This window comes from Sinohyriopsis cumingii, chromosome 17, assembly GCF_028554795.1.
Source record: "Sinohyriopsis cumingii isolate HCF-2022 chromosome 17, ASM2855479v2, whole genome shotgun sequence".
Classification (NCBI taxonomy): Eukaryota; Metazoa; Mollusca; class Bivalvia; order Unionida; family Unionidae; genus Sinohyriopsis; species Sinohyriopsis cumingii.
This window is the reverse complement of record NC_142977.1, coordinates 120,814,702-120,826,127: the sequence shown is the minus strand read 5'-3', so window position 1 is coordinate 120,826,127 and position 11,426 is coordinate 120,814,702.

Here is an 11,426-nt window from a genome sequence, read left to right as displayed (position 1 = left end):
TGTGCTTCTTGCTGCGCTTGTAGATTTTTTTCTAAATGAGTCTGTGACAGGAAGAAATTTTTTAATTGCTTCTAATCGTTCTCGTGCTATTCTTGCAGTATGAGATTCTGGATATACCATTATTTTTAATATAACAATTTTTTAATTGATATCAGCAGAAGGGGTGTAAATTTAATTAAACAGATATCATTAATATAATGAACAACTGTGCGTGGTTAATTCAAGGAACAACAGATAAATGCAACAAAAGGTGTCGTGGAGAATATTGTAAAAAACATAATTATATTTTAAAGAAAAATCCTCATGCTGGTCCACGAAGTTGTGTCGGATGTAACAACGGCGTTAGAGGATTATATCAGATTTTCAAAAATTGCGGTGGAGATCGATACAGAAGTTTGATGATATATTAAAGAAAAAGAAAGAACATAAATTCAAAACCACCATCAGAACTTGAATATCACTTGAAGAACAAAACAAAAGATTCCCATGATTAATAGCAGCAGAGAGGGTTCGTCTACAATTCTGTTTGGGACAAACAATAATCGTAGACGTGGTATGACCTATATGAAAGAGCTCGGATTTTTTTATGGTCCAAAAGATGGTTTTTGCTCGGATTATGTGGTCTGTTCTCCCTCTCTGCTGCTCCTCCGCTATACTAAGGTGGCAGGGGCCACCTTCGTAAATTGGCCCCTGGTAAATTTCTTAACTTAAGGCTATGGTGTGACTTTTTCAGCTATTATTGTTTACTATTTATAGATATGAATATATTTGTGAACTAAGTGTTTCGGCCTTGTGTTGTTCTTGAAATTGATCTCAGGCATGTACACTTTCCATAGTTGCTCTGCGGTATGTTGATAGTGAAATACCAATAGTCGGCTAGGAAGAAGAGCTAGCCTCCCATAGCAGTAGACACGTGGGTTAAAGGCAAGTAGAGTATCTCAAAAACGGCTTGGATGACAACTATTCTGAATTGCATCAAACTATTTAGCAGACAATATTTTTCAAAATTTTCATCCAGGGAAAGAGCTTGCGTTTGCACTGTAAGCACCACATGCTGTCAAAAAATAGCATTTGGATGTGAAAAATGCATGTATAAAATAGGGGTTGGGGTGCATAAACTTCTTCTGCTATGAACTGCCATTGACTTCTCTGGTCAAGTGAATACTATTCTCATGCTTTGTTTTAATATAGGCATCTAAAAATATGGACCTTTTTGACTTCACTTGTATATTTGATTTTTTATACTAGGTCGCAGAGATTGCGGTATTAAATTTGTAGATAAAAACTGGCTCCTGCCCCATAAGTCAGGCGAACGCCGATGCCATATTGTCACGTGATCAAAACACATGGCCTCACATGGAGAGATCTCGGTAATCTGACCGTGGCACATTTATTGCTTTAATATTATGTTTGTTAGTGACAAAATGCGAACTTTACTACTACTTTCGAGATTAACTATAGCAGTCAACTATAGCAGTCATTATATTGTGTTCAAGCTTTACCAGCAAATCGGCTACGTAGGTATTTTTACAAATATTTCTACAATTAGGCGAAGACGAAGTATAGGTTGGGTCGGGAATCCGGGCACTATTTCTCATCCGGACATTTTCAGTGCATAGTTACGACCTCCGAGGTGAAAACGACCGCCATTGTGACTTTAGGAACGTGTGGGTGACATTTATACAACATTTTAAAATATGCCCAAGATTTGCAATTATTATTATAAACGTAGTGTGGATAAATGTACATATGTTGAAAAATGCGCAACTTTTAGTACTTATTAATCAAGGTTTAATAAGACAAATAAAGAATAATAATTATGGAAAAATATAAATTAATGAGAACTTTCAAAAAATAATTAGGATCACAAGTAATATCGACTGAAAATTTCAGATTTTGATACAGTTTTATTAAAGAAAAATAGGTTTGAGAAAAAGGTGTTCAATTACTTCAACGCAATATTTTGTTAAAAAGCAAACTTACCAGGTGTATATGTAAGATAGTTGCAAATATCAGGCCAAGTCACTTCAGACCAATTTGTTGGGTAATTTACCCAAATATTTGCTGGAAATTTATTTGGACAATCATTAATTTCCACAACTTTTAAGTTTCTGTAAATATCGTGCATTAGCATCGCTATCCAGCGTCTCTTTGAGCAGCAGGGAGGGCGAACGACCTCTAATTGGTTCATCTGTATTTCGCCAAAATACGACTTCCTGGGGGATCGCAAAAATCGTTAAAAAAAAATGCGATACAACTCCGTCAACGACAAATTGGTTTACCTGATTATCGCTGATGTTTTTTTTTTTTCTTCGATGCAACTTAAGGAAAAATGCGCGATTGTCGGTGACGCGTTGAGAGCGTCGCCCTCCCTGCTGCTATGAATTAAAAAATTGTTATAACAAATAATGGCCAATATTGGAGAAGCGTATACTACTAGATTAACTCGAGAGCGGCTAGAAGCAATTAAAAAATTTCTTCCTGTGTGGGATTCTGTCAAAGAAAAACTTCGAGCAAGACAAGAAGCGCAAGTTGAGTTTACAGAAGGTGCAGAACAGTTATTTAAACCCATTACAAAAGATACTAGTAAAATTGTGACGGGTATCGAGGCTGGCAAAGAGGGTATTCTTCAGTTATCAAAAAAATAAATTTAAAAAAATGGGGAGGCTACGGCGTCGTCGCAAGATGTTATCAAAACCTTGCCAACCCAAACTGCTGAAGCTGTAGAAGCTGCTAATCAAACACGCGCCGAAATCGATGATGTTACAAATATTGTCGATAAACTACCTAAACCAGAAATAAAAACTAGATATTTTACTCAGGATGCTTACGCGGAAATATTAAAGGATCCTGTTAGTGTTGCGGCGGTGGGATATCAACTAAAAAGTCAGCTACTGAAGCCACAATTTCATAATACTCCAGAACACGAGTGGAACGCAAGAGTATTTCGTGAGTTTAACGATATTCCAAAAATCATCGGTAAATATAAGCGTGAATATGATGATTTTGTTGGTCAGGTTAATAAGATGAGGGGGGTTGAAACACCGCCAGCGCGAAAACCTCGGTCACGGAGACGACGACAAGCATCGCCCGACCCGGGTGAAAAATCCGGTGATGGGTTTTCAGGAAGTAGTTTTATTGACTGTCCTAACAATATCATCAATGATGTGCAACGGTTAGAAATTCTCATAGGAGGAAAGCGAGCTGGGAATAACTCACCAGAAATAATAAATGAAGCAGCTGATATCTGTCGCCGATTATTTCAAGGAGATATCATGGATATCGATATCTACCGAGAACTTATTAATGAGCTCGTTGATGACTATCACAGTGACTAGTTGTTAGATAGATAAATAAATAAAATTATATAAATGATTATACACGAATCTCATCGTAGGCCAGTTAGGGTCAGGGTGGTAAATTCACGATTGCCAGTATACAAAATAACTCACGGAGATGGATTTGATGATGTTATTCAAGGCTTATTTGCGGGAATGGCTCCTAAAGCAATACTGATCGTAAAACAATTATCAATGAAAGCTATTTACGTTGTTCGTGATAAAGCTACTGGTGCTGTTGGTAAACTTGCCAGTAAAGCGCTCTTGGCAATCAAAGACAGACTAGCGCGATTAATACGCAGGCCAAAACCACCGGTGAAATTACCAAGCACTGAAGTGATGCCGGAAAATGTTAGTAAAGTATTAAATCAAGCTGCAAATAAAAAACTAGCAGAGTTGATAAATCAAGGGGCTGAACAAATAAATACAAGTCTGGTGTCGGGAAGTGGTCTTCGTTTTAGAAGATAACAAATTATAATAAAATGTTTAAACGTCAATCCGACCCTGCATTTGACATGGATGCACCGGTACTCAAGGACGAATCAGTGCGTGATTTTCAGTATTATTCTTATGGCATAGAACATTCAAATCAACGAGGACGAATTGAATTGCAGGTTCGAGACACAAGTAGATATTTCTTGCCCGCTGCAGCGTTTATCGAAGTAGAGGGTGAAATTTCAAGAACAAATAATACAAAACATACGAGGGATTTAAAGTTGGTTTCGTATCTCATTGACGGAAGAAAAAAATTGAGTCAACTGTGAACAATGTTGATGTGGCTACAACAATAATAGGTTTAGCAAGATACTCCGATGATTATACAAAATCAGCTGGCCCATCAATGATGTTTGCCAAGGACACTTCTGATTATCCTGACGATAATCAGTACGATATTAGACGACCAAGAAACTTTGCCAACAACGCCGACGCTGATGTGAATCTGGTGGTTCACGGTTATAATAATCATTTTAATCTAGGATTTCATACACGTAAACAAATGTTGAGTAGGACTGATAGAAAATGTTCTTGTGCCATTCCGCTGTCGCATATATTTGGATTTTGTAGAGATATCAAAAAGGTAATTTTTGGAGCAAAACATACGGTTATGCTTTTTAGAAAAGATAATGACAATGATGCTTTATGGCGAGAAGCTGGTATTGATGCTGATGCTGGTAAAGTATTAATAACAAAACTTTTGTTGTGGATGCCGGTAATGACTCCGACAATTGCTGAAGAACAGCGACTGCTTTCTTTTAAGGATCAAGATGGTAAAAAGTTGTTATCATGACTTACAGTAACCACAGAGCGCTCAGAGTACCGTTAATGGTTTGTTTACATGGCATGAAGCATCACAGCAGGGGTTTCTGCACCGCGACATATTTTCATTGCTCTTCAGGATACTACACGAAGAAGACAAACACGGAGTCATATGATATTTGACAAACTCGGTGTTACTGACGTTTCTTTAAGAATAAACGGGCATCAAGAACCATCTGAAAATATACAGTTAAATTTTGATAATTATCATGTTGCACGTGTATATCATCGCTTTATGAAATATCTAGTGCGTGACATAAATATCGATACTGGTTTGCAAATATCACAATTGGATTTTATGGCACATTATCCAATCTATTACTTTCCACTAGAGCATCTTGCTTTAACTAGACAGTCTGTCGTTGATGTGTATTTCAGAGCTCAAGTGGCAAAGGGGGTATAGATAATTACAGAGCAATTGCTGTTATACTCAGTGATAAAACAATGTTACTTGAAGGTGCTGGTGGCCGAATGAGAGTCGTTGATGCACCAGTAGAAAACATGTAGACAATTAGATCAATCGCGTTAATTATAAAATGTCATATAGTCACGTTAATGTCACTTTGACTTCTGGTCAGGCGAAAAAATTACAATCAAAGAACGCGAGTATGTGTGGGGCAACGATAACACCAAAAAAAAAAAGATCAAATTGTTAATGGTGGTCCAAACAAGTTATCGCTGACTAAAACCCAACTAAAACATTTCAATAAAGCGAAGCAAGCGAAAACCGGAGTTCAACTTGATTTCGCTCCAAAAGCTAGGAAATGATTAAAACAGGTGGTATATTTCCACTTCTCGCAGCAATACCAGCGCTTATAGCTACTGCTGCCCCAGCTATCGCAAAATCAGCCGGGTTAGGAGCTGTTGGAACAGCTGCTGGAATGGCATTAAAGAAAGCAACTGGAAAAGGATACAAAATAGGACGGGGTCTAAGACTTCCAGAAACTCCGTCTTCATGGTACACAAAACGGTTTTGACACAATACGAAGACACACCAATGTTAAATTTTGATTTGCTCCATGTTGCTTAACAACTTAAAATAAAAAATTTCAGAGGCGTCTTTATGCGAGATCAGTTACCGCAACAACCGAATAATCCAGAACTGGAATTATTAATCGATAACAGCGATGGTCCAGGAACTCACTGGGTTGCTTACGCGATCGATCCACGTGGAATTAACTATTTCGATTCTTATGGGTTAGCACCGCCAGTTGAATTCCTCAAATACGCACGTAGAGTACGAAGTACTCCAACTCCCATTCCAGTCTGGTATTCAACGCTACCAACACAAACATTAACCGATCCGCCAATATGTGGCCGTGAAGTATTAAATGTGCTTGACGCGATATCAAAATCAACCAAACCGCCTCACAAAGTCGTGCACGAGTATAGCGCGGGTCGATTTAAACAATCCTAAGAGAATAATGGTAGATATTTACGGAAGATCTCTCATGGAAGCAAAGATAAAAAAAAACGCGGTGATGTAGATTTATCAAAATATGCGACCAAAGATGAAATCGACAGTCTTCTAACGTTATCTGGGATAGACCCAGATGAGGTTGTTATTTTTCAGGACCGATATGGCAAGCTAAAAACCAGCAATCTCAAATTGAATTACATAATTCTCAGGGTTCTCGGAGCTACCCCGGATAACATTCCTGTGTTTACTGACAGCGGGAAAATCAGGGATTCAAGTGTATCAGTTGCAAGTTTCAGAGACGAGATGAAAAAAGTTTCAGCAAATCGTTTAAAAAACACTGGTGACACAATAACAAGTGAACTCAGCATGAACGGAAACAAAATATTGTTTTAACTGATCCAACATCCGACGAAGATGCTGCAACGAAAAAGTATGTTGACGTTAACTGTGGCACCGTTGACGATAAATTATCCACGTTGCGAGCCGAGTATGACGTTCACGTAAACGCGTTTTCAAGACTTCGTAGAAACTTTCAACAAATTGATGAAACCACAGAAGGATTCTTCGACACTCCGCACACCGTTCACATAAATCTTTCTGATATCAAAACCAACATTGACACGATCAAACAAACACAGCAAGATATCAAAACCAACATTGACACAATCAAACAAACACAGCAAGATATCGTAAGTAGGATTCCTGAAATTGTTAACAAAACCAGTTTGATTAAAATCCCACATGGAGTTACTCCCGGGCATTTTACCAACATAGTATGCACGGTATCATCTGGGTTCGCAACATGGTCTAAACAAAATAATACTATCAAATACACCGCAACAGCCATTGACGTGTACAGGTTTTCTGTGTTCAGTGCTGCAAAATTTGAGATTTTCACAACATATTCCTGGCGACATTCCACCGATAAGTTTTCCGGGGTTGTAACTGTCATATTAAACAAGGGAACCGAAGAGGAATTTATACTGGAAGCAGCCGATAAGACATTATACGCAACATCTTATTGGTGGTGTTTGGAATTCGTAGCTGAAACACCTCAATTGGTTACTGCGTAAAATAATAAATGACTCCGTTAACAGAGTCAGCGACAACAGCATCAACAACAACATTAGATGCGCAACAATATAGATATGATCAAGTGCGCGAATGGCAATCAGAGTTAAAAACCCTCATCGACAAATACAACCTAAAAGTAAAAAAATATAAACAACGAGCAGTCATCCTGGATGCGTTAGTATGCTCAGTATCCGCATTAGTTGCATCAACCGGAGTAGTATTATCAGCGCTAACACCAGTAACAATCGCAGTAACAATATGCGTCTCTTCATCAACAGCTATCGCAGGTTTTTTTTAATATAATCGCGAAAAAATATCCTCGTGCACGAGCACAAAATTGCACGATTATGTCATACAACTAAACACAGCAACAGCCGCATACTCAAAATTATCGTCGTTGATATCATCAAGCATTGATGATACAACAATATCAGATTCCGAATTCGCGTTAATGGTTAAGATATACGAAGACTGCACCCGCCATTTAAAAACAACAAAGATAGATAATGACAGAATTACTTCAACAGATAGTCGAAAATACAAGCCCCAAGAGAATTTCAATAATAACGGTAAGTTCGACTAACCCTGAATTTAGTATTAATTTTCCAACTGCAATTCCCGTGAAAGAAATCGCACTAGCACAATTACGAGTATATCACATCTGGCCCAATATCAGATCAAAATCGTTCGGTGGATTACCAGCGAATAATTCATTTGTGTTTGCACATAAAAACCGACCCGATGGTACACCCGACTGGAACGTCATTGGGATAACAACCGGGTCTTTTCAAATCGCTGAAATCAATGAGGAATTACAACGGCGAATAAAAAATACCACAGGAAAAGAATCCAAGATAGCAATAACTGTTCATGAACCAACTCTGTCTTCTGCGATCGAAATAAGCACTCCAGACTACGCTGTAGATATATATCAGAGTTCGATCAGAACAGTGTTAGGATGGCCTGAAATCCCACCTGAAGCACCACCAGAACCGAAAAAGTCTGATTATGTCACGGACAATAAATCATATCACGATGATGTCTTCACCATAATCCTTTCTCGTGTGCGAGATCTAACAAATCCAAGTGAATATCGTAATGGGTTTTGGTTTTTTGAAAGCAATGGGGTTTGGACTTCACTGGATCAAGCTGATATTTTCAGACATTTCGATACCCTTAATAAAGGATATAAGGACATGTTAAATGAACTACGGTAGAATTTTCAAGAACATATTTTTGATTTATCGTTAAAAACCTGTTATCAAACGTATAGAAATATTAAATCAAATTGCACATGATATGGAATTGTTTAACCTACGACTTATTCAAAGTGTATTAAATGTCAAAGATGGTTCTGTCAGAGTAGGGTTTGCAAATAGGTATAAAATACACGTAGACGATATTTCAACATTTAAATTTCCAGGGTATATTCCACCAAACGAACTCAAAAAATCAGTCAGTGATGTCATTGATGAGTTCTATGATGACATACTCGCACATTACAAAAAAAAAACCACTGCCACCAGCAACTATTCTCCGGCACAACAATGACCCAGAAGGGACAGGCCGATAGGTATCCCCGGAAATCGTAAATATAACTAATGTGGTCGCGGTCAATCTTGTATGTGAGGTAATCGATGGCAGCTACAGCACAGACACAACAGTATCAAATCAAGCCCAGCAAGGATTGTTCTTTATTCGTTCACCCCGAAAGAACCACCTGGATATCTGATTGTGCAAGAGCCGATCAATCAGGTTTATTTGCAGTGTTATAATCCACTGTTATCAAGAATAAATTTCAAACTAACAGACCAGTCTGGTCACCTAGATTTAAGAAATGAAATGCTACATAGTAATCTACTTGTGAAATCGTAACGATTTCCATCGTAAAGATTTCCATCCTAGAAGTCTTCGACTTCCAAATCTATGATTTTCAAGGATTTCTATCCTAAGAATCTCATTCCAAAAATAATCCTGAGTCAGCATGCTTTTTTACTGTCGCTCAGAATTATTTTTTCCTAACAGACCCTAATTTCTAATTAATCAAACGAGTATTATATATGTACCAGCACGTGAAGGTACAAGCACTTGAAAACTACATCAAAGAGGTGTTTATGCAGTCCCCGGTCAGCACAGTTGATTTGGTTATTGATGTATTCGGTAATGAAGACCTTTTATTAACGCAGGGACAGTTAGATGATCTGCGGCAAAAACGTATTTGTGTGATCACATGTGACAGAGATCAGATTTCAAATTACGCGCATTCCTGCATTAAATTTGATCGGCTTAAGGAAATATTATTTAACTCATCAGATGCAGATCAGATTGATACAAGTGAAACAGATGCAGATCAGATTGATACAAGTGAAAATAACTCATCAGATTGATTGATGTAGGTCAGATTGATGTAGGTAAAAACAAGATCATGCAGGTAAAAAAAAAAAATTTTACTGTCAGTACAATGAGACTGACATTCTACTTTCGATTTCATTTCCACGCACCTGACTTCATTTCCAAGAAATCAAGGGGATTTATCTTTCGATCTTTTTTCTCAACTGTCTTGCACGAGGATTAATTTTTTTTTTTTGGATTCGTATTCTTCAGATAATGCTGATCTAATTTTTTCGATTGCACGGCAGAGAGGGACAAATTCATCTAGTTCTTCTATTGTAGCTAGTGATTTATATAACTCTGTCTGGATTTTCTTTGTAAATTTATACTGAGCAGGCAAAATATACCGACCTTCCAATTTAGCCTCATATAGTGCTTCAAAATCAGACATAATTTATTTAGGATTTAATTCATCAGATATATTAATTCCGTTTTCTTCTAATTATTTAATAGCAACAATTACATCATTGATATTTTCGTAATTCATTATTTATATAATTATATATTTAAAAGAAAGAAGAAAAAAAAGAAGAAAAAATGATGAGCGGCTGTTGTGCAATGAAACCACCTTGATAAAATCAAGGAATGGGTAGTTCCATCATTGACTTTTACACAATCGCTGTGGAGTTATCTGTATCTAACACCAGTGGAATATAAGAGAACGAAATCCAGGCATTATGCGAGCATGAAAAAGCCGATTTAGTTATATTTTCTGCAACTTATCGTACCGCAGCGGTGTTAATACCAAAATATTTACCAGCCGCGCCCATTGACTGAGAAACCATATCTTTGCCGGTTTCTTCGTTGAAGGATTTAACTGCCTAAGGCTCTCTCTTCCCCCAGCACACCCACGTGCAACATTTTGACGTTGTGTAATAGCTTGCAGGTTAGATACATTATTATTAAGTTTCTCTCCGTCAATATGATCTATCACAAGACCGTCTTTGATCTCTCCCATGAAACATTCGTACACGAAACGATGACAGATAATTTTTCTTGCCCCAACAATAAACTTAAGATAACCACGATTATTAACAGTACCGTTTTTTTTCGACCTACAATTTCTAATATCACCATTATGATTCGCTTCGTAATTCTTGATGACAGGGTGTCGGACAAATTCCTGATTCATTTTATATAATAATGTTTTGTCTAATTTATAATTTGTCTGAAAACTTAGTTATATAATCGCGCTCACATTTCAGCACATCATTGTTATTTTTTTTGGTTATAATATCCTTTAAGTTCCCTGTATCGTTTACTGCCGCAACCTGCGCACAATTGTGTTTTACCCCTGACTCAAATACCACATTGCAGACAAGGTATTGGTCCCAAACTCACTCTTCGAATGCTTTGGGAATGTTCCCCACATAATTCTTTTCTGCAGGATTTGTTACAAGGAGTTACAGATGCCACTTTAAGCCACCTGCACTGATTGGTTTGAGGCATTATATATATATATATATATATATATATATATATATATATATATATATATAATATATATATATATATATATATATATATATATATATATATTATTTCTTATTTAAATGTTTGTCTTAAATATAATATGGATGAGTTTGAGAGATTATCTGCAATCAAGCCCCGGAAAGCTTCTGGATTTGATCTTGTGAGACTAACATCTGATTCGCGAAGGCGAGCCCTGACTGATCTGATTGATATTATCAGGGATGATAAAAAAAAAGAATTTCGTGATGATGGGGCATCTCACGTGTGGTCTACATTCAAACTTATACACGACGACGAAGTCATCGATGCTACAATGAGTTATGCAAGAGCGAAAACAATTATCGATTACCTCAATCAGAAATATCATTTTAGAATAAAGTTTATTGTGCAAGCAGATTCAGATACGTGGATTA